Raw genomic sequence first — 21,907 nt, 5'->3', positions numbered from 1 at the left:
CTATCTTTCTGGATTTTAATCTCACAGCTGTCTATCATAGGCATTTGAATAGTACTTCAAAGTTATTTGGATACATCAGTTGCACTAAATGAAGGAAATTTGAAGACAAATATAATCATTACTTGTTAAATGTACCTGGCTTCTTTTACATTTTATCTCTGCTTTTCCTGACTTTGGGTAAAGTTTTGAATGACATTCCAGATATGAGAGTAAAAATATTTTAAAGTGTACAGCAGGTTGTAGGATGAGAAAGCTATTCAAGCTGCTGGAATCAAATCCCACTGCTGCCATATTTATTCTCCAAGGAGAAGATCCAGTGATATATATCAAAATTTATTCCTAAAGTAGATAAGGTATAAAAGAAGCTAAATTTGGTTGGTGGAAGCACACCATAAGCTGTCACATGCAGTAGCTCAAAACAAGTTATCATGGTTTTAATAGTTTTCTCAAACCTTTTTTAGAACTATCTAAAATGTATTGTTGCTCTCAAAAAGTGGCTTTGAATATCTCTGCGAGGTACATTATGCATCTAGCAAGCATCTCAATTTTTGAATATGTCAGTTAAAACAAACAAAAAGTTACTGAGAAAATTAAAAAATCAGTTCTCATCAATATTACCAAGTAAAACATGGATGTTTTTACCTTTCATTGAAATCTTGTATTAGCGAATTGTTTATCATTTCATAGACTTTTAACATGACACTTCTTTCCAAGTGTCGCTTTAAAACAAAATTAAACATTTAATTTGCAGCAATCTTAATTATATGAAAGATCTGTGAGACAAGAACTCCATGTGTGCCAGTGGTAGCATGGCCGAGCGGTCTAAGGCGCTGGATTTAGGCTCCAGTCTCTTCGGAGGTGTGGGTTCAAATCCCACTGCTGCCAATTTTATTTTCCAAAGAATTGATTTTTGATCAGATATTAACCAACTGAAAAAGGTTGGTGATAGTACCCTGCATTAGCCACCAAGTTCCCAACAGTTCATCATAGTTGCAACAGTCTTCTCAAACCTTTAAAATAATGATATCTGCTAACAATAAAGATATTCAAATTTTAATTTTGCATGAAGTAATTATGTGCCCTATCAGAACTAATATTTTATTACTTCATGCATCTCAATTTCTTTTGTTATTTCAATGAAAATAAACAAAATGCAGTTCAATAAAAAATCTGAATTTCTCATCGGATTTATGTTTAATAATGAACTTTCTTTTAACCTTTGCTGACATCTTTTCAATTAATACTTTAAAACAAAAAAACCCTTTAATTTTGATGTTCTAGATCTGTGAGCTACCCTAACAACATGCACATGTGGTAGCATGGCCGAGCAGTCTAAGGCACTTGATTAAGGCTCCAGTCTCTTTGGAGGTGTGGGTGCAAATCTCACTACTGCCATCTTTATTATACAAAGAGTAGGGCAGTTATTGATGGCAAAGTGATTCTTTTTTTCCATTAGATAGGATATTACCCAGCTGAAGTTGGTTGGTGGAAGATTCCTGTACCTACTCAACAGTTCATCATTGTTACAAGAGACTTCCCAAACGTTTTAAAAATGTTATCTGCTAAGAGTAAAGATGAGCCAAAATTAAGTTGGCATGAAGTAATTAGAAGTAATATCATAACTAATATTTAATTACTGAGTGGTCTTATCATACAATTAGAGATGGAAATGTTGGCAACGTGACTCATTGGTATAAATTGATGGATTTATATTCTGCTTTCTCTATCTTTCCTATCTTTCTGGATTTTAATCTCACAGCTGTCTATCATAGGCATTTGAATAGTACTTCAAAGTTATTTGGATACATCAGTTGCACTAAATGAAGGAAATTTGAAGACAAATATAATCATTACTTGTTAAATGTACCTGGCTTCTTTTACATTTTATCTCTGCTTTTCCTGACTTTGGGTAAAGTTTTGAATGACATTCCAGATATGAGAGTAAAAATATTTTAAAGTGTACAGCAGGTTGTAGGATGAGAAAGCTATTCAAGCTGCTGGAATCAAATCCCACTGCTGCCATATTTATTCTCCAAGGAGAAGATCCAGTGATATATATCAAAATTTATTCCTAAAGTAGATAAGGTATAAAAGAAGCTAAATTTGGTTGGTGGAAGCACACCATAAGCTGTCACATGCAGTAGCTCAAAACAAGTTATCATGGTTTTAATAGTTTTCTCAAACCTTTTTTAGAACTATCTAAAATGTATTGTTGCTCTCAAAAAGTGGCTTTGAATATCTCTGCGAGGTACATTATGCATCTAGCAAGCATCTCAATTTTTGAATATGTCAGTTAAAACAAACAAAAAGTTACTGAGAAAATTAAAAAATCAGTTCTCATCAATATTACCAAGTAAAACATGGATGTTTTTACCTTTCATTGAAATCTTGTATTAGCGAATTGTTTATCATTTCATAGACTTTTAACATGACACTTCTTTCCAAGTGTTGCTTTAAAACAAAATTAAACATTTAATTTGCAGCAATCTTAATTATATGAAAGATCTGTGAGACAAGAACTCCATGTGTGCCAGTGGTAGCATGGCCGAGCGGTCTAAGGCGCTGGATTTAGGCTCCAGTCTCTTCGGAGGTGTGGGTTCAAATCCCACTGCTGCCAATTTTATTTTCCAAAGAATTGATTTTTGATCAGATATTAACCAACTGAAAAAGGTTGGTGATAGTACCCTGCATTAGCCACCAAGTTCCCAACAGTTCATCATAGTTGCAACAGTCTTCTCAAACCTTTAAAATAATGATATCTGCTAACAATAAAGATATTCAAATTTTAATTTTGCATAAAGTAATTATGTGCCCTATCAGAACTAATATTTTATTACTTCATGCATCTCAATTTCTTTTGTTATTTAAATGAAAATAAACAAAATGCAGTTCAATAAAAAATCTGAATTTCTCATCGGATTTATGTTTAATAATGAACTTTCTTTTAACCTTTGCTGACATCTTTTCAATTAATACTTTAAAACAAAAAAACCCTTTAATTTTGATGTTCTAGATCTGTGAGCTACCCTAACAACATGCACATGTGGTAGCATGGCCGAGCAGTCTAAGGCACTTGATTAAGGCTCCAGTCTCTTTGGAGGTGTGGGTGCAAATCTCTCTACTGCCATCTTTATTATACAAAGTGTAGGGCAGTTATTGATGGCAAAGTGATTCTTTTTTTCCATTAGATAGGATATTACCCAGCTGAAGTTGGTTGGTGGAAGATTCCTGTACCTACTCAACAGTTCATCATTGTTACAAGAGACTTCCCAAACGTTTTAAAAATGTTATCTGCTAAGAGTAAAGATGAGCCAAAATTAAGTTGGCATGAAGTAATTAGAAGTAATGTCATAACTAATATTTAATTACTGAGTGGTCTTATCATACAATTAGAGATGGAAATGTTGGCAACGTGACTCATTGGTATAAATTGATGGATTTATATTCTGCTTTCTCTATCTTTCCTATCTTTCTGGATTTTAATCTCACAGCTGTCTATCATAGGCATTTGAATAGTACTTCAAAGTTATTTGGATACATCAGTTGCACTAAATGAAGGAAATTTGAAGACAAATATAATCATTACTTGTTAAATGTACCTGGCTTCTTTTACATTTTATCTCTGCTTTTCCTGACTTTGGGTAAAGTTTTGAATGACATTCCAGATATGAGAGTAAAAATATTTTAAAGTGTACAGCAGGTTGTAGGATGAGAAAGCTATTCAAGCTGCTGGAATCAAATCCCACTGCTGCCATATTTATTCTCCAAGGAGAAGATCCAGTGATATATATCAAAATTTATTCCTAAAGTAGATAAGGTATAAAAGAAGCTAAATTTGGTTGGTGGAAGCACACCATAAGCTGTCACATGCAGTAGCTCAAAACAAGTTATCATGGTTTTAATAGTTTTCTCAAACCTTTTTTAGAACTATCTAAAATGTATTGTTGCTCTCAAAAAGTGGCTTTGAATATCTCTGCGAGGTACATTATGCATCTAGCAAGCATCTCAATTTTTGAATATGTCAGTTAAAACAAACAAAAAGTTACTGAGAAAATTAAAAAATCAGTTCTCATCAATATTACCAAGTAAAACATGGATGTTTTTACCTTTCATTGAAATCTTGTATTAGCGAATTGTTTATCATTTCATAGACTTTTAACATGACACTTCTTTCCAAGTGTCGCTTTAAAACAAAATTAAACATTTAATTTGCAGCAATCTTAATTATATGAAAGATCTGTGAGACAAGAACTCCATGTGTGCCAGTGGTAGCATGGCCGAGCGGTCTAAGGCGCTGGATTTAGGCTCCAGTCTCTTCGGAGGTGTGGGTTCAAATCCCACTGCTGCCAATTTTATTTTCCAAAGAATTGATTTTTGATCAGATATTAACCAACTGAAAAAGGTTGGTGATAGTACCCTGCATTAGCCACCAAGTTCCCAACAGTTCATCATAGTTGCAACAGTCTTCTCAAACCTTTAAAATAATGATATCTGCTAACAATAAAGATATTCAAATTTTAATTTTGCATGAAGTAATTATGTGCCCTATCAGAACTAATATTTTATTACTTCATGCATCTCAATTTCTTTTGTTATTTCAATGAAAATAAACAAAATGCAGTTCAATAAAAAATCTGAATTTCTCATCGGATTTATGTTTAATAATGAACTTTCTTTTAACCTTTGCTGACATCTTTTCAATTAATACTTTAAAACAAAAAAACCCTTTAATTTTGATGTTCTAGATCTGTGAGCTACCCTAACAACATGCACATGTGGTAGCATGGCCGAGCAGTCTAAGGCACTTGATTAAGGCTCCAGTCTCTTTGGAGGTGTGGGTGCAAATCTCACTACTGCCATCTTTATTATACAAAGAGTAGGGCAGTTATTGATGGCAAAGTGATTCTTTTTTTCCATTAGATAGGATATTACCCAGCTGAAGTTGGTTGGTGGAAGATTCCTGTACCTACTCAACAGTTCATCATTGTTACAAGAGACTTCCCAAACGTTTTAAAAATGTTATCTGCTAAGAGTAAAGATGAGCCAAAATTAAGTTGGCATGAAGTAATTAGAAGTAATATCATAACTAATATTTAATTACTGAGTGGTCTTATCATACAATTAGAGATGGAAATGTTGGCAACGTGACTCATTGGTATAAATTGATGGATTTATATTCTGCTTTCTCTATCTTTCCTATCTTTCTGGATTTTAATCTCACAGCTGTCTATCATAGGCATTTGAATAGTACTTCAAAGTTATTTGGATACATCAGTTGCACTAAATGAAGGAAATTTGAAGACAAATATAATCATTACTTGTTAAATGTACCTGGCTTCTTTTACATTTTATCTCTGCTTTTCCTGACTTTGGGTAAAGTTTTGAATGACATTCCAGATATGAGAGTAAAAATATTTTAAAGTGTACAGCAGGTTGTAGGATGACAAAGCTATTCAAGCTGCTGGAATCAAATCCCACTGCTGCCATATTTATTCTCCAAGGAGAAGATCCAGTGATATATATATAAATTTATTCCTAAAGTAGATAAGGTATAAAAGAAGCTAAATTTGGTTGGTGGAAGCACACCATAAGCTGTCACATGCAGTAGCTCAAAACAAGTTATCATGGTTTTAATAGTTTTCTCAAACCTTTTTTAGAACTATCTAAAATGTATTGTTGCTCTCAAAAAGTGGCTTTGAATATTTCTGCGAGGTACATTATGCATCTAGCAAGCATCTCAATTTTTGAATATGTCAGTTAAAACAAACAAAAAGTTACTGAGAAAATTAAAAAATCAGTTCTCATCAATATTACCAAGTAAAACATGGATGTTTTTACCTTTCATTGAAATCTTGTATTAGCGAATTGTTTATCATTTCATAGACTTTTAACATGACACTTATTTCCAAGTGTCGCTTTAAAACAAAATTAAACATTTAATTTGCAGCAATCTTAATTATATGAAAGATCTGTGAGACAAGAACTCCATGTGTGCCAGTGGTAGCATGGCCGAGCGGTCTAAGGCGCTGGATTTAGGCTCCAGTCTCTTCGGAGGCGTGGGTTCAAATCCCACTGCTGCCAATTTTATTTTCCAAAGAATTGATTTTTGATCAGATATTAACCAACTGAAAAAAGTTGGTGATAGTACCCTGCATTAGCCACCAAGTTCCCAACAGTTCATCATAGTTGCAACAGTCTTCTCAAACCTTTAAAATAATGATATCTGCTAACAATAAAGATATTCAAATTTTAATTTTGCATGAAGTAATTATGTGCCCTATCAGAACTAATATTTTATTACTTCATGCATCTCAATTTCTTTTGTTATTTCAATGAAAATAAACAAAATGCAGTTCAATAAAAAATCTGAATTTCTCATCGGATTTATGTTTAATAATGAACTTTCTTTTAACCTTTGCTGACATCTTTTCAATTAATACTTTAAAACAAAAAAACCCTTTAATTTTGATGTTCTAGATCTGTGAGCTACCCTAACAACATGCACATGTGGTAGCATGGCCGAGCAGTCTAAGGCGCTGGATTAAGGCTCCAGTCTCTTTGGAGGTGTGGGTGCAAATCTCACTACTGCCATCTTTATTATACAAAGAGTAGGGCAGTTATTGATGGCAAAGTGATTCTTTTTTTCCATTAGATAGGATATTACCCAACTGAAGTTTGTTGGTGGAAGATTCCTATAGCTACTCAACAGTTCATCATTGTTACAAGAGACTTCCCAAACGTTTTAAAAATGTTATCTGCTAAGAGTAAAGATGAGCCAAAATTAAGTTGGCATGAATTAATTAGAAGTAATATCATAACTAATATTTAATTACTGAGTGGTCTTATCATACAATTAGAGATGGAAATGTTGGCAACGTGACTCATTGGTATAAATTGATGGATTTATATTCTGCTTTCTCTATCTTTCCTATCTTTCTGGATTTTAATCTCACAGCTGTCTATCATAGGCATTTGAATAGTACTTCAAAGTTATTTGGATACATCAGTTGCACTAAATGAAGGAAATTTGAAGACAAATATAATCATTACTTGTTAAATGTACCTGGCTTCTTTTACATTTTATCTCTGCTTTTCCTGACTTTGGGTAAAGTTTTGAATGACATTCCAGATATGAGAGTAAAAATATTTTAAAGTGTACAGCAGGTTGTAGGATGACAAAGCTATTCAAGCTGCTGGAATCAAATCCCACTGCTGCCATATTTATTCTCCAAGGAGAAGATCCAGTGATATATATATAAATTTATTCCTAAAGTAGATAAGGTATAAAAGAAGCTAAATTTGGTTGGTGGAAGCACACCATAAGCTGTCACATGCAGTAGCTCAAAACAAGTTATCATGGTTTTAATAGTTTTCTCAAACCTTTTTTAGAACTATCTAAAATGTATTGTTGCTCTCAAAAAGTGGCTTTGAATATTTCTGCGAGGTACATTATGCATCTAGCAAGCATCTCAATTTTTGAATATGTCAGTTAAAACAAACAAAAAGTTACTGAGAAAATTAAAAAATCAGTTCTCATCAATATTACCAAGTAAAACATGGATGTTTTTACCTTTCATTGAAATCTTGTATTAGCGAATTGTTTATCATTTCATAGACTTTTAACATGACACTTATTTCCAAGTGTCGCTTTAAAACAAAATTAAACATTTAATTTGCAGCAATCTTAATTATATGAAAGATCTGTGAGACAAGAACTCCATGTGTGCCAGTGGTAGCATGGCCGAGCGGTCTAAGGCGCTGGATTTAGGCTCCAGTCTCTTCGGAGGCGTGGGTTCAAATCCCACTGCTGCCAATTTTATTTTCCAAAGAATTGATTTTTGATCAGATATTAACCAACTGAAAAAGGTTGGTGATAGTACCCTGCATTAGCCACCAAGTTCCCAACAGTTCATCATAGTTGCAACAGTCTTCTCAAACCTTTAAAATAATGATATCTGCTAACAATAAAGATATTCAAATTTTAATTTTGCATGAAGTAATTATGTGCCCTATCAGAACTAATATTTTATTACTTCATGCATCTCAATTTCTTTTGTTATTTCAATGAAAATAAACAAAATGCAGTTCAATAAAAAATCTGAATTTCTCATCGGATTTATGTTTAATAATGAACTTTCTTTTAACCTTTGCTGACATCTTTTCAATTAATACTTTAAAACAAAAAAACCCTTTAATTTTGATGTTCTAGATCTGTGAGCTACCCTAACAACATGCACATGTGGTAGCATGGCCGAGCAGTCTAAGGCGCTGGATTAAGGCTCCAGTCTCTTTGGAGGTGTGGGTGCAAATCTCACTACTGCCATCTTTATTATACAAAGAGTAGGGCAGTTATTGATGGCAAAGTGATTCTTTTTTTCCATTAGATAGGATATTACCCAACTGAAGTTTGTTGGTGGAAGATTCCTATAGCTACTCAACAGTTCATCATTGTTACAAGAGACTTCCCAAACGTTTTAAAAATGTTATCTGCTAAGAGTAAAGATGAGCCAAAATTAAGTTGGCATGAATTAATTAGAAGTAATATCATAACTAATATTTAATTACTGAGTGGTCTTATCATACAATTAGAGATGGAAATGTTGGCAACGTGACTCATTGGTATAAATTGATGGATTTATATTCCGATTTCTCTATCTTTCCTATCTCTCTAGATTTTAATCTCACAGCTGTCTATTTTAGGCATTTGAATAATACTTAAAAGTTATTTGGATACATCAGTTGCACTAAATGAAGGAAATTTGAAGACAAATATAATCATTACTTGTTAAATGTACCTGGCTTCTTTTACATTTTATCTCTGCTTTTCCTGACTTTGGGTGAAGTTTTGAATGACATTCCAGATATGAGAGTAAAAATATTTTAAAGTGTACAGCAGGTTGTAGGATGACAGAGCTATTCAAGCTGCTGGAATCAAATCCCACTGCTGCCATATTTATTCTCCAAGGAGAAGATCCAGTGATATATATCAAAATTTATTCCTAAAGTAGATAAGGTATAAAAGAAGCTAAATTTGGTTGGTGGAAGCACACCATAAGCTGTCACATGCAGTAGCTCAAAACAAGTTATCATGGTTTTAATAGTTTTCTCAAACCTTTTTTAGAACTATCTAAAATGTATTGTTGCTCTCAAAAAGTGGCTTTGAATATCTCTGCGATCTACATTATGCATCTAGCAAGCATCTCAATTTTTGAATATGTCAGTTAAAACAAACAAAAAGTAACTGAGAAAATTAAAAAATCAGTTCTCATCAATATTACCAAGTAAAACATGGATGTTTTTACCTTTCATTGAAATCTTGTATTAGCGAATTGTTTATCATTTCATAGACTTTTAACATGACACTTCTTTCCAAGTGTCGCTTTAAAACAAAATTAAACATTTAATTTGCAGCAATCTTAATTATATGAAAGATCTGTGAGATAAGAACTCCATGTGTGCCAGTGGTAGCATGGCCTAGCGGTCTAAGGCGCTGGATTTAGGCTCCAGTCTCTTCGGAGGCGTGGGTTCAAATCCCACTGCTGCCAATCTTATTTTCCAAAGAATTGATTTTTGATCAGATATTAACCAACTGAAAAAGGTTGGTGATAGTACCCTGCATTAGCCACCAAGTTCCCAACAGTTCATCATAGTTGCAACAGTCTTCTCAAACCTTTAAAATAATGATATCTGCTAACAATAAAGATATTCAAATTTTAATTTTGCATGAAGTAATTATGTGCCCTATCAGAACTAATATTTTATTACTTCATGCATCTCAATTTCTTTTGTTATTTCAATGAAAATAAACAAAATGCAATTCCAAAAAAAATCTGAATTTCACATCGGATTTTTGTTTAATAATGAACTTTATTTTAACCTTTGCTGACATCTTTTCAATTAATACTTTAAAACAAAAAAACCCTTTAATTTTGATGTTCTAGATCTGTGAGCTAACATAACCACATGCACATGTGGTAGCATGGCTGAGCAGTCTAAGGCACTGGATTAAGGCTCCAGTCTCTTTGGAGGCGTGGGTGCAAATCTCACTACTGCCATCTTTATTATACAAAGAGTAGGGCAGTTATTGATGGCAAAGTGATTCTTTTTTTCCATTAGATAGGATATTACCCAGCTGAAGTTGGTTGGTGGAAGATTCCTATAGCTACTCAACAGTTCATCATTGTTACAAGAGACTTCCCAAACGTTTTAAAAATGTTTTCTGCTAAGAGTAAAGATGAGCCAAAATTAAGTTGGCATAAAGTAATTAGAAGTAATATCATAACTAATATTTAATTACTGAGTGGTCTTATCATACAATTAGAGATGGAAATGTTGGCAACGTGACTCATTGGTATAAATTGATGGATTTATATTCCGATTTCTCTATCTTTCCTATCTTTCTGGATTTTAATCTCACAGCTGTCTATTTTAGGCATTTGAATAGTACTTCAAAGTTATTTGGATACATCAGTTGCACTAAATGAAGGAAATCTGAAGACAAATATAATCATTACTTGTTAAATGTACCTTGCTTCTTTTACATTTTATCTCTGCTTTTCCTGACTTTTGGTAAAGTTTTGAATGACATTCCAGATATGAGAGTTAAAATATTTTAAAGTGTACAGCAGGTTGTAGGATGACAGAGCTTTTCAAGCTGCTGGAATCAAATCCCACTGCTGCCATATTTATTCTCTACGGAGAAGATCCAGTGATATATATCAAAGTGCTTTCCTAAAGTAGATAAGGTATAAAAGAAGCTAAATTTGGTTGATGGAAGCACACCATAAGCTGTCACATGCAGTAGCTCAAAACAAGTTATCATGGTTTTAATAGTTTTCTCAAACCTTTTTTAGAACTATCTAAAATGTATTGTTGCTCTCAAAAAGTGGCTTTGAATATCTCTGCGAGGTACATTATGCATCTAGCAAGCATCTCAATTTTTGAATATGTCAGTTAAAACAAACAAAAAGTAACTGAGAAAATTAAAAAATCAGTTCTCATCAATATTACCAAGTAAAACATGGATGTTTTTACCTTTCATTGAAATCTTGTATTAGCGAATTGTTTATCATGTCATAGACTTTTAACATGACACTTATTTCCAAGTGTCGCTTTAAAACAAAATTAAACATTTAATTTGCAGCAATCTTAATTATATGAAAGATCTGTGAGACAAGAACTCAATGTGTGCCAGTGGTAGCATGGCCGAGCGGTCTAAGGCGCTGGATTTAGGCTCCAGTCTCTTCGGAGGTGTGGGTTCAAATCACACTGCTGCCAATTTTATTTTCCAAAGAATTGATTTTTGATCAGATATTAACCAACTGAAAAAGGTTGGTGATAGTACCCTGCATTAGCCACCAAGTTCCCAACAGTTCATCATAGTTGCAACAGTCTTCTCAAACCTTTAAAATAATGATATCTGCTAACAATAAAGATATTCAAATTTTAATTTTGCATGAAGTACTTATGTGCCCTATCAGAACTAATATTTTATTACTTCATGCATCTCAATTTCTTTTGTTATTTCAATGAAAATAAACAAAATGCAGTTCAATAAAAAATCTGAATTTCTCATCGGATTTATGTTTAATAATGAACTTTCTTTCAACTTTTGCTGACATCTTTTCAATTAATACTTTAAAACAAAAAAACCCTTTTATTTTGATGTTCTAGATCTGTGAGCTACCCTAACAACATGCACATGTGGTAGCATGGCCGAGCAGTCTAAGGCGCTGGATTAAGGCTCCAGTCTCTTTGGAGGTGTGGGTGCAAATCTCACTACTGCCATCTTTATTATACAAAGAGTAGGGCAGTTATTGATGGCAAAGTGATTCTTTTTTTCCATTAGATAGGATATTACCCAACTGAATTTGGTTGGTGGAAGATTCCAATAGCTACTCAACAGTTCATCATTGTTACAAGAGACTTCCCAAACGTTTTAAAAATGTTATCTGCTAAGAGTAAAGATGAGCCAAAATTAAGTTGGCATGAAGTAATTAGAAGTAATATCATAACTAATATTTAATTACTGAGTGGTCTTATCATACAATTAGAGATGGAAATGTTGGCAACGTGACTCATTGGTATAAATTGATGGATTTATATTCCGCTTTCTCTATCTTTCCTATCTTTCTGGATTTTAATCTCACAGCTGTCTATCTTAGGCATTTGAATAGTACTTCAAAGTTATTTGGATACATCAGTTGCACTAAATGAAGGAAATTTGAAGACAAATATAATCATTACTTGTTAAATGTACCTGGCTTCTTTTACATTTTATCTCTGCTTTTCCTGACTTTGGGTAAAGTTTTGAATGACATTCCAGATATGAGAGTAAAAATATTTTAAAGTGTACAGCAGGTTGTAGGATGACAGAGCTATTCAAGCGGCTGGAATCAAATCCCACTGCTGCCATATTTATTCTCCAAGGAGAAGATCCAGTGATATATATCAAAATTTATTCCTAAAGTAGATAAGGTATAAAAGAAGCTAAATTTGGTTGGTGGAAGCACACCATAAGCTGTCACATGCAGTAGCTCAAAACAAGTTATCATGGTTTTAATAGTTTTCTCAAACCTTTTTTAGAACTATCTAAAATGTATTGTTGCTCTCAAAAAGTGGCTTTGAATATCTCTGCGATCTACATTATGCATCTAGCAAGCATCTCAATTTTTGAATATGTCAGTTAAAACAAACAAAAAGTAACTGAGAAAATTAAAAAATCAGTTCTCATCAATATTACCAAGTAAAACATGGATGTTTTTACCTTTCATTGAAATCTTGTATTAGCGAATTGTTTATCATTTCATAGACTTTTAACATGACACTTCTTTCCATGTGTCGCTTTAAAACAAAATTAAACATTTAATTTGCAGCAATCTTAATTATATGAAAGATCTGTGAGATAAGAACTCCATGTGTGCCAGTGGTAGCATGGCCGAGCGGTCTAAGGCACTGGATTTAGGCTCCAGTCTCTTCGGAGGCATGGGTTCAAATCCCACTGCTGCCAATCTTATTTTCCAAAGAATTGATTTTTGATCAGATATTAACCAACTGAAAAAGGTTGGTGATAGTACCCTGCATTAGCCACCAAGTTCCCAACAGTTCATCATAGTTGCAACAGTCTTCTCAAACCTTTAAAATAATGATATCTGCTAACAATAAAGATATTCAAATTTTAATTTTGCATGAAGTAATTATGTGCCCTATCAGAACTAATATTTTATTACTTCATGCATCTCAATTTCTTTTGTTATTTCAATGAAAATAAACAAAATGCAATTCAAAAAAAAATCTGAATTTCACATCGGATTTTTGTTTAATAATGAACTTTCTTTTAACCTTTTCTGACATCTTTTCAATTAATACTTTAAAACAAAAAAAACCTTTAATTTTGATGTTCTAGATCTGTGAGCTACCCTAACAACATGCACATGTGGTAGCATGGCCAAGCAGTCTAAGGCACTTGATTAAGGCTCCAGTCTCTTTGGAGGTGTGGGTGCAAATCTCACTACTGCCATCTTTATTATACAAAGAGTAGGGCAGTTATTGATGGCAAAGTGATTCTTTTTTTCCATTAGATAGGATATTACCCAGCTGAAGTTGGTTGGTGGAAGATTCCTATACCTACTCAACAGTTCATCATTGTTACAAGAGACTTCCCAAACGTTTTAAAAATGTTATCTGCTAAGAGTAAAGATGAGCCAAAATTAAGTTGGCATGAATTAATTAGAAGTAATATCATAACTAATATTTAATTACTGAGTGGTCTTATCATACAATTAGAGATGGAAATGTTGGCAACATTACTCATTGGTATAAATTGATGGATTTATATTCCGATTTCTCTATCTTTCCTATCTCCCTGGATTTTAATCTCACAGCTGTCTATTTTAGGCATTTGAATAATACTTAAAAGTTATTTGGATACATCAGTTGCACTAAATGAAGGAAATTTGAAGACAAATATAATCATTACTTGTTAAATGTACCTGGCTTCTTTTGCATTTTATCTCAGCTTTTCCTGACTTTGGGTAAAGTTTTGAATGACATTCCAGATATGAGAGCTAAAATATTTTAAAGTGTTAAGCAGGTTGTAGGATGAAAGAGCTATTCAAGCTGCTGGAATCAAATCCCACTGCTGCCATATTTATTCTCCAAGGAGAAGATCCAGTGATATATATCAAAGTGCTTTCCTAAAGTAGATAAGGTATAAAAGAAGCTAAATTTGTTTAATGGAAGCACACCATAAGCTGTCACATGCAGTAGCTCAAAACAAGTTATCATGGTTTTAATAGTTTTCTCAAACCTTTTTTAGAACTATCTAAAATGTATTGTTGCTCTTAAAAAGTGGCTTTGAATATCTCTTCGATCTACATTATGCATCTAGCAAGCATCTCAATTTTTGAATATGTCAGTTAAAACAAACAAAAAGTAACTGAGAAAATTAAAAAATCAGTTCTCATCAATATTACCAAGTAAAACATGGATGTTTTTACCTTTCATTGAAATCTTGTATTAGCGAATTGTTTTTCATTTCATAGACTTTTAACATGACACTTCTTTCCAAGTGTCGCTTTAAAACAAAATTAAACATTTAATTTGCAGCAATCTTAATTATATGAAAGATCTGTGAGATAAGAACTCCATGTGTGCCAGTGGTAGCATGGCCGAGCGGTCTAAGGCGCTGGATTTAGGCTCCAGTCTCTTCGGAGGCGTGGGTACAAATCCCACTGCTGCCAATCTTATTTTCCAAAGAATTGATTTTTGATCAGATATTAACCAACTGAAAAAGGTTGGTGATAGTACCCTGCATTAGCCACCAAGTTCCCAACAGTTCATCATAGTTGCAACAGTCTATTCAAACCTTTAAAATAATGATATCTGCTAACAATAAAGATATTCAAATTTTAATTTCGCATGAAGTAATTATGTGCCCTATCAGAACTAATATTTTATTAATTCATGCATCTCAATTTCTTTTGTTATTTCAATGAAAATAAACAAAATGCAATTCTATAAAAAATCTGAATTTCTCATCGGATTTATGTTTAATAATGAACTTTCTTTTAACTTTTGCTGACATCTTTTCAATTAATACTTTAAAACAAAAAAACCCTTTTATTTTGATGTTCTAGATCTGTGAGCTACCCTAACAACATGCACATGTGGTAGCATGGCTGAGCAGTCTAAGGCGCTGGATTAAGGCTCCAGTCTCTTTGGAGGTGTGGGTGCAAATCTCACTACTGCCATCTTTATTATACAAAGAGTAGGGCAGTTATTGATGGCAAAGTGATTCTTTTTTTCCATTAGATAGGATATTACCCAACTGAATTTGGTTGGTGGAAGATTCCTATAGCTACTCAACAGTTCATCATTGTTACAAGAGACTTCCCAAACGTTTTAAAAATGTTATCTGCTAAGAGTAAAGATGAGCCAAAATTAAGTTGGCATGAAGTAATTAGAAGTAATATCATAACTAATATTTAATTACTGAGTGGTCTTATCATACAATTAGAGATGGAAATGTTGGCAACGTGACTCATTGGTATAAATTGATGGATTTATATTCTGCTTTCTCTATCTTTCCTATCTTTCTGGATTTTAATCTCACAGCTGTCTATCTTAGGCATTTGAATAGTACTTCAAAGTTATTTGGATACATCAGTTGCACTAAATGAAGGAAATTTGAAGACAAATATAATCATTACTTGTTAAATGTACCTGGCTTCTTTTACATTTTATCTCTGCTTTTCCTGACTTTGGGTAAAGTTTTGAATGACATTCCAGATATGAGAGTAAAAATATTTTAAAGTGTACAGCAGGTTGTAGGATGACAAAGCTATTCAAGCTGCTGGAATCAAATCCCACTGCTGCCATATTTATTCTCCAAGGAGAAGATCCAGTGATATATATCAAAATTTATTCCTAAAGTAGATAAGATATAAAAGAAGCTAAATTTGGTTGGTGGAAGCACACCATAAGCTGTCACATGCAGTAGCTCAAAACAAGTTATCATGGTTTTAATAGTTTTCTCAAACCTTTTTTAGAACTATCTAAAATGTATTGTTGCTCTCAAAAAGTGGCTTTGAATATCTCTGCGAGGTACATTATGCATCTAGCAAGCATCTCAATTTTTGAATATGTCAGTTAAAACAAACAAAAAGTAACTGAGAAAATTAAAAAATCAGTTCTCATCAATATTACCAAGTAAAACATGGATGTTTTTACCTTTCATTGAAATCTTGTATTAGCGAATTGTTTATCATTTCATAGACTTTTAACATGACACTTATTTCCAAGTGTCGCTTTAAAACAAAATTAAACATTTAATTTGCAGCAATCTTAATTATATGAAAGATCTGTGAGACAAGAACTCCATGTGTGCCAGTGGTAGCATGGCCGAGCGGTCTAAGGCGCTGGATTTAGGCTCCAGTCTCTTCGGAGGTGTGTGTTCAAATCACACTGCTGCCAATTTTATTTTCCAAAGAATTGATTTTTGATCAGATATTAACCAACTGAAAAAGGTTGGTGATAGTACCCTGCATTAGCCACCAAGTTCCCAACAGTTCATCATAGTTGCAACAGTCTTCTCAAACCTTTAAAATAATGATATCTGCTAACAATAAAGATATTCAAATTTTAATTTTGCATGAAGTAATTATGTGCCCTATCAGAACTAATATTTTATTACTTCATGCATCTCAATTTCTTTTGTTATTTCAATGAAAATAAACAAAATGCAGTTCAATAAAAAATCTGAATTTCTCATCTGATTTATGTTTAATAATGAACTTTCTTTTAACCTTTGCTGACATCTTTTCAATTAATACTTTAAAACAAAAAAACCCTTTAATTTTGATGTTCTAGATCTGTGAGCTACCCTAACAACATGCACATGTGGTAGCATGGCCGAGCAGTCTAAGGCGCTGGATTAAGGCTCCAGTCTCTTTGGAGGTGTGGGTGCAAATCTCACTACTGCCATCTTTATTATACAAAGAGTAGGGCAGTTATTGATGGCAAAGTGATTCTTTTTTTCCATTAGATAGGATATTACCCAACTGAAGTTGGTTGGTGGAAGATTCCTATAGCTACTCAACAGTTCATCATTGTTACAAGAGACTTCCCAAACGTTTTAAAAATGTTATCTGCTAAGAGTAAAGATGAGCCAAAATTAAGTTGGCATGAAGTAATTAGAAGTAATATCATAACTAATATTTAATTACTGAGTGGTCTTATCATACAATTAGAGATGGAAATGTTGGCAACGTGACTCATTGGTATAAATTGATGGATTTATATTCTGCTTTCTCTATCTTTCCTATCTTTCTGGATTTTAATCTCACAGCTGTCTATCTTAGGCATTTGAATAGTACTTCAAAGTTATTTGGATACATCAGTTGCACTAAATGAAGGAAATTTGAAGACAAATATAATCATTACTTGTTAAATGTACCTGGCTTCTTTTACATTTTATCTCTGCTTTTCCTGACTTTGGGTAAAGTTTTGAATGACATTCCAGATATGAGAGTAAAAATATTTTAAAGTGTACAGCAGGTTGTAGGATGACAAAGCTATTCAAGCTGCTGGAATCAAATCCCACTGCTGCCATATTTATTCTCCAAGGAGAAGATCCAGTGATATATATCAAAATTTATTCCTAAAGTAGATAAGATATAAAAGAAGCTAAATTTGGTTGGTGGAAGCACACCATAAGCTGTCACATGCAGTAGCTCAAAACAAGTTATCATGGTTTTAATAGTTTTCTCAAACCTTTTTTAGAACTATCTAAAATGTATTGTTGCTCTCAAAAAGTGGCTTTGAATATCTCTGCGAGGTACATTATGCATCTAGCAAGCATCTCAATTTTTGAATATGTCAGTTAAAACAAACAAAAAGTAACTGAGAAAATTAAAAAATCAGTTCTCATCAATATTACCAAGTAAAACATGGATGTTTTTACCTTTCATTGAAATCTTGTATTAGCGAATTGTTTATCATTTCATAGACTTTTAACATGACACTTATTTCCAAGTGTCGCTTTAAAACAAAATTAAACATTTAATTTGCAGCAATCTTAATTATATGAAAGATCTGTGAGACAAGAACTCCATGTGTGCCAGTGGTAGCATGGCCGAGCGGTCTAAGGCGCTGGATTTAGGCTCCAGTCTCTTCGGAGGTGTGTGTTCAAATCACACTGCTGCCAATTTTATTTTCCAAAGAATTGATTTTTGATCAGATATTAACCAACTGAAAAAGGTTGGTGATAGTACCCTGCATTAGCCACCAAGTTCCCAACAGTTCATCATAGTTGCAACAGTCTTCTCAAACCTTTAAAATAATGATATCTGCTAACAATAAAGATATTCAAATTTTAATTTTGCATGAAGTAATTATGTGCCCTATCAGAACTAATATTTTATTACTTCATGCATCTCAATTTCTTTTGTTATTTCAATGAAAATAAACAAAATGCAGTTCAATAAAAAATCTGAATTTCTCATCTGATTTATGTTTAATAATGAACTTTCTTTTAACCTTTGCTGACATCTTTTCAATTAATACTTTAAAACAAAAAAACCCTTTAATTTTGATGTTCTAGATCTGTGAGCTACCCTAACAACATGCACATGTGGTAGCATGGCCGAGCAGTCTAAGGCGCTGGATTAAGGCTCCAGTCTCTTTGGAGGTGTGGGTGCAAATCTCACTACTGCCATCTTTATTATACAAAGAGTAGGGCAGTTATTGATGGCAAAGTGATTCTTTTTTTCCATTAGATAGGATATTACCCAACTGAAGTTGGTTGGTGGAAGATTCCTATAGCTACTCAACAGTTCATCATTGTTACAAGAGACTTCCCAAACGTTTTAAAAATGTTATCTGCTAAGAGTAAAGATGAGCCAAAATTAAGTTGGCATGAAGTAATTAGAAGTAATATCATAACTAATATTTAATTACTGAGTGGTCTTATCATACAATTAGAGATGGAAATGTTGGCAACGTGACTCATTAATATAAATTGATGGATCTATATTCCGCTTTCTCTATCTTTCCTATCTTTCTGGATTTTAATCTCACAGCTGTCTATCTTAGGCATTTGAATAGTACTTCAAAGTTATTTGGATACATCAGTTGCACTAAATGAAGGAAATTTGAAGACAAATATAATCATTACTTGTTAAATGTACCTGGCTTCTTTACATTTTATCTCTGCTTTTCCTGACTTTGGGTAAAGTTTTGAATGACATTCCAGATATGAGAGTAAAAATATTTTAAAGTGTACAGCAGGTTGTAGGATGACAAAGCTATTCAAGCTGCTGGAATCAAATCCCACTGCTGCCATATATATTCTCCAAGGAGAAGATCCAGTGATATATATCAAAATTTATTCCTAAAGTAGATAAGATATAAAAGAAGCTAAATTTGGTTGGTGGAAGCACACCATAAGCTGTCACATGCAGTAGCTCAAAACAAGTTATCATGGTTTTAATAGTTTTCTCAAACCTTTTTTAGAACTATCTAAAATGTATTGTTGCTCTCAAAAAGTGGCTTTGAATATCTCTGTGAGGTACATTATGCATCTAGCAAGCATCTCAATTTTTGAATATGTCAGTTAAAACAAACAAAAAGTTACTGAGAAAATTAAAAAATCAGTTCTCATCAATATTACCAAGTAAAACATGGATGTTTTTACCTTTCATTGAAATCTTGTATTAGCGAATTGTTTATCATTTCATAGACTTTTAACATGACACTTATTTCCAAGTGTCGCTTTAAAACAAAATTAAACATTTAATTTGCAGCAATCTTAATTATATGAAAGATCTGTGAGACAAGAACTCCATGTGTGCCAGTGGTAGCATGGCCGAGCGGTCTAAGACGCTGGATTTAGGCTCCAGTCTCTTCGGAGGTGTGGGTTCAAATCACACTGCTGCCAATTTTATTTTCCAAAGAATTGATTTTTGATCAGATATTAACCAACTGAAAAAGGTTGGTGATAGTACCCTGCATTAGCCACCAAGTTCCCAACAGTTCATCATAGTTGCAACAGTCTTCTCAAACCTTTAAAATAATGATATCTGCTAACAATAAAGATATTCAAATTTTAATTTTGCATGAAGTAATTATGTGCCCTATCAGAACTAATATTTTATTACTTCATGCATCTCAATTTCTTTTGTTATTTCAATGAAAATAAACAAAATGCAATTCTATAAAAAATCTGAATTTCTCATCGGATTTATGTTTAATAATGAACTTTCTTTTAACTTTTGCTGACATCTTTTCAATTAATACTTTAAAACAAAAAAACCCTTTTATTTTGATGTTCTAGATCTGTGAGCTACCCTAACAACATGCACATGTGGTAGCATGGCCGAGCAGTCTAAGGCGCTGGATTAAGGCTCCAGTCTCTTTGGAGGTGTAGGTGCAAATCTCTCTACTGCCATCTTTATTATACAAAGAGTAGGGCAGTTATTGATGGCAAAGTGATTCTTTTTTTCCATTAGATAGGATATTACCCAACTGAATTTGGTTGGTGGAAGATTCCTATAGCTACTCAACAGTTCATCATTGTTACAAGAGACTTCCCAAACGTTTTAAAAATGTTATCTGCTAAGAGTAAAGATGAGCCAAAATTAAGTTGGCATGAAGTAATTAGAAGTAATATCATAACTAATATTTAATTACTGAGTGGTCTTATCATACAATTAGAGATGGAAATGTTGGCAACGTGACTCATTGGTATAAATTGATGGATTTATATTCTGCTTTCTCTATCTTTCCTATCTTTCTGGATTTTAATCTCACAGCTGTCTATCTTAGGCATTTGAATAGTACTTCAAAGTTATTTGGATACATCAGTTGCACTAAATGAAGGAAATTTGAAGACAAATATAATCATTACTTGTTAAATGTACCTGGCTTCTTTTACATTTTATCTCTGCTTTTCCTGACTTTGGGTAAAGTTTTGAATGACATTCCAGATATGAGAGTAAAAATATTTTAAAGTGTACAGCAGGTTGTAGGATGACAAAGCTATTCAAGCTGCTGGAATCAAATCCCACTGCTGCCATATTTATTCTCCAAGGAGAAGATCCAGTGATATATATCAAAATTTATTCCTAAAGTAGATAAGATATAAAAGAAGCTAAATTTGGTTGGTGGAAGCACACCATAAGCTGTCACATGCAGTAGCTCAAAACAAGTTATCATGGTTTTAATAGTTTTCTCAAACCTTTTTTAGAACTATCTAAAATGTATTGTTGCTCTCAAAAAGTGGCTTTGAATATCTCTGCGAGGTACATTATGCATCTAGCAAGCATCTCAATTTTTGAATATGTCAGTTAAAACAAACAAAAAGTAACTGAGAAAATTAAAAAATCAGTTCTCATCAATATTACCAAGTAAAACATGGATGTTTTTACCTTTCATTGAAATCTTGTATTAGCGAATTGTTTATCATTTCATAGACTTTTAACATGACACTTATTTCCAAGTGTCGCTTTAAAACAAAATTAAACATTTAATTTGCAGCAATCTTAATTATATGAAAGATCTGTGAGACAAGAACTCCATGTGTGCCAGTGGTAGCATGGCCGAGCGGTCTAAGGCGCTGGATTTAGGCTCCAGTCTCTTCGGAGGTGTGGGTTCAAATCACACTGCTGCCAATTTTATTTTCCAAAGAATTGATTTTTGATCAGATATTAACCAACTGAAAAAGGTTGGTGATAGTACCCTGCATTAGCCACCAAGTTCCCAACATTTCATCATAGTTGCAACAGTCTTCTCAAACCTTTAAAATAATGATATCTGCTAACAATAAAGATATTCAAATTTTAATTTTGCATGAAGTAATTATGTGCCCTATCAGAACTAATATTTTATTACTTCATGCATCTCAATTTCT

The 21,907-nt window shown here is 33.0% G+C and overlaps 13 non-coding genes across 13 annotated transcripts; all 13 read left to right on the top strand.

The window, feature by feature from the left end:
- Positions 1-803: 803 nt before the first annotated feature.
- On the top strand, positions 804-885 carry TRNAL-UAG (transfer RNA leucine (anticodon UAG)). The gene has a single exon. It is a non-coding gene; the product is annotated as a tRNA-Leu (tRNA).
- Positions 886-2,535: 1,650 nt separating this feature from the next.
- On the top strand, positions 2,536-2,617 carry TRNAL-UAG (transfer RNA leucine (anticodon UAG)). The gene has a single exon. It is a non-coding gene; the product is annotated as a tRNA-Leu (tRNA).
- Positions 2,618-4,267: 1,650 nt separating this feature from the next.
- TRNAL-UAG (transfer RNA leucine (anticodon UAG)) lies at positions 4,268-4,349 on the top strand. Its single transcript has one exon. It is a non-coding gene; the product is annotated as a tRNA-Leu (tRNA).
- A 1,650-nt stretch (positions 4,350-5,999) lies between these two features.
- Positions 6,000-6,081, top strand: TRNAL-UAG (transfer RNA leucine (anticodon UAG)). The gene has a single exon. It is a non-coding gene; the product is annotated as a tRNA-Leu (tRNA).
- Positions 6,082-7,731: 1,650 nt separating this feature from the next.
- On the top strand, positions 7,732-7,813 carry TRNAL-UAG (transfer RNA leucine (anticodon UAG)). Its single transcript has one exon. It is a non-coding gene; the product is annotated as a tRNA-Leu (tRNA).
- Positions 7,814-9,463: 1,650 nt separating this feature from the next.
- Positions 9,464-9,545, top strand: TRNAL-UAG (transfer RNA leucine (anticodon UAG)). Its single transcript has one exon. It is a non-coding gene; the product is annotated as a tRNA-Leu (tRNA).
- A 1,650-nt stretch (positions 9,546-11,195) lies between these two features.
- Positions 11,196-11,277, top strand: TRNAL-UAG (transfer RNA leucine (anticodon UAG)). Its single transcript has one exon. It is a non-coding gene; the product is annotated as a tRNA-Leu (tRNA).
- Positions 11,278-12,927: 1,650 nt separating this feature from the next.
- Positions 12,928-13,009, top strand: TRNAL-UAG (transfer RNA leucine (anticodon UAG)). Its single transcript has one exon. It is a non-coding gene; the product is annotated as a tRNA-Leu (tRNA).
- A 1,650-nt stretch (positions 13,010-14,659) lies between these two features.
- TRNAL-UAG (transfer RNA leucine (anticodon UAG)) lies at positions 14,660-14,741 on the top strand. The gene has a single exon. It is a non-coding gene; the product is annotated as a tRNA-Leu (tRNA).
- Positions 14,742-16,391: 1,650 nt separating this feature from the next.
- On the top strand, positions 16,392-16,473 carry TRNAL-UAG (transfer RNA leucine (anticodon UAG)). Its single transcript has one exon. It is a non-coding gene; the product is annotated as a tRNA-Leu (tRNA).
- Positions 16,474-18,123: 1,650 nt separating this feature from the next.
- TRNAL-UAG (transfer RNA leucine (anticodon UAG)) lies at positions 18,124-18,205 on the top strand. Its single transcript has one exon. It is a non-coding gene; the product is annotated as a tRNA-Leu (tRNA).
- A 1,649-nt stretch (positions 18,206-19,854) lies between these two features.
- TRNAL-UAG (transfer RNA leucine (anticodon UAG)) lies at positions 19,855-19,936 on the top strand. Its single transcript has one exon. It is a non-coding gene; the product is annotated as a tRNA-Leu (tRNA).
- A 1,650-nt stretch (positions 19,937-21,586) lies between these two features.
- On the top strand, positions 21,587-21,668 carry TRNAL-UAG (transfer RNA leucine (anticodon UAG)). The gene has a single exon. It is a non-coding gene; the product is annotated as a tRNA-Leu (tRNA).
- The last annotated feature ends 239 nt before the right edge of the window (positions 21,669-21,907 follow it).

This window comes from Taudactylus pleione, unplaced genomic scaffold, assembly GCF_031769625.1.
Source record: "Taudactylus pleione unplaced genomic scaffold, aTauple2 ptg000016l, whole genome shotgun sequence".
In the NCBI taxonomy this organism is placed as follows: domain Eukaryota; kingdom Metazoa; phylum Chordata; class Amphibia; order Anura; family Myobatrachidae; genus Taudactylus; species Taudactylus pleione.
Note: the sequence above shows the minus strand (reverse complement) of the source record. Positions and strands in the feature narration are given on the sequence as shown.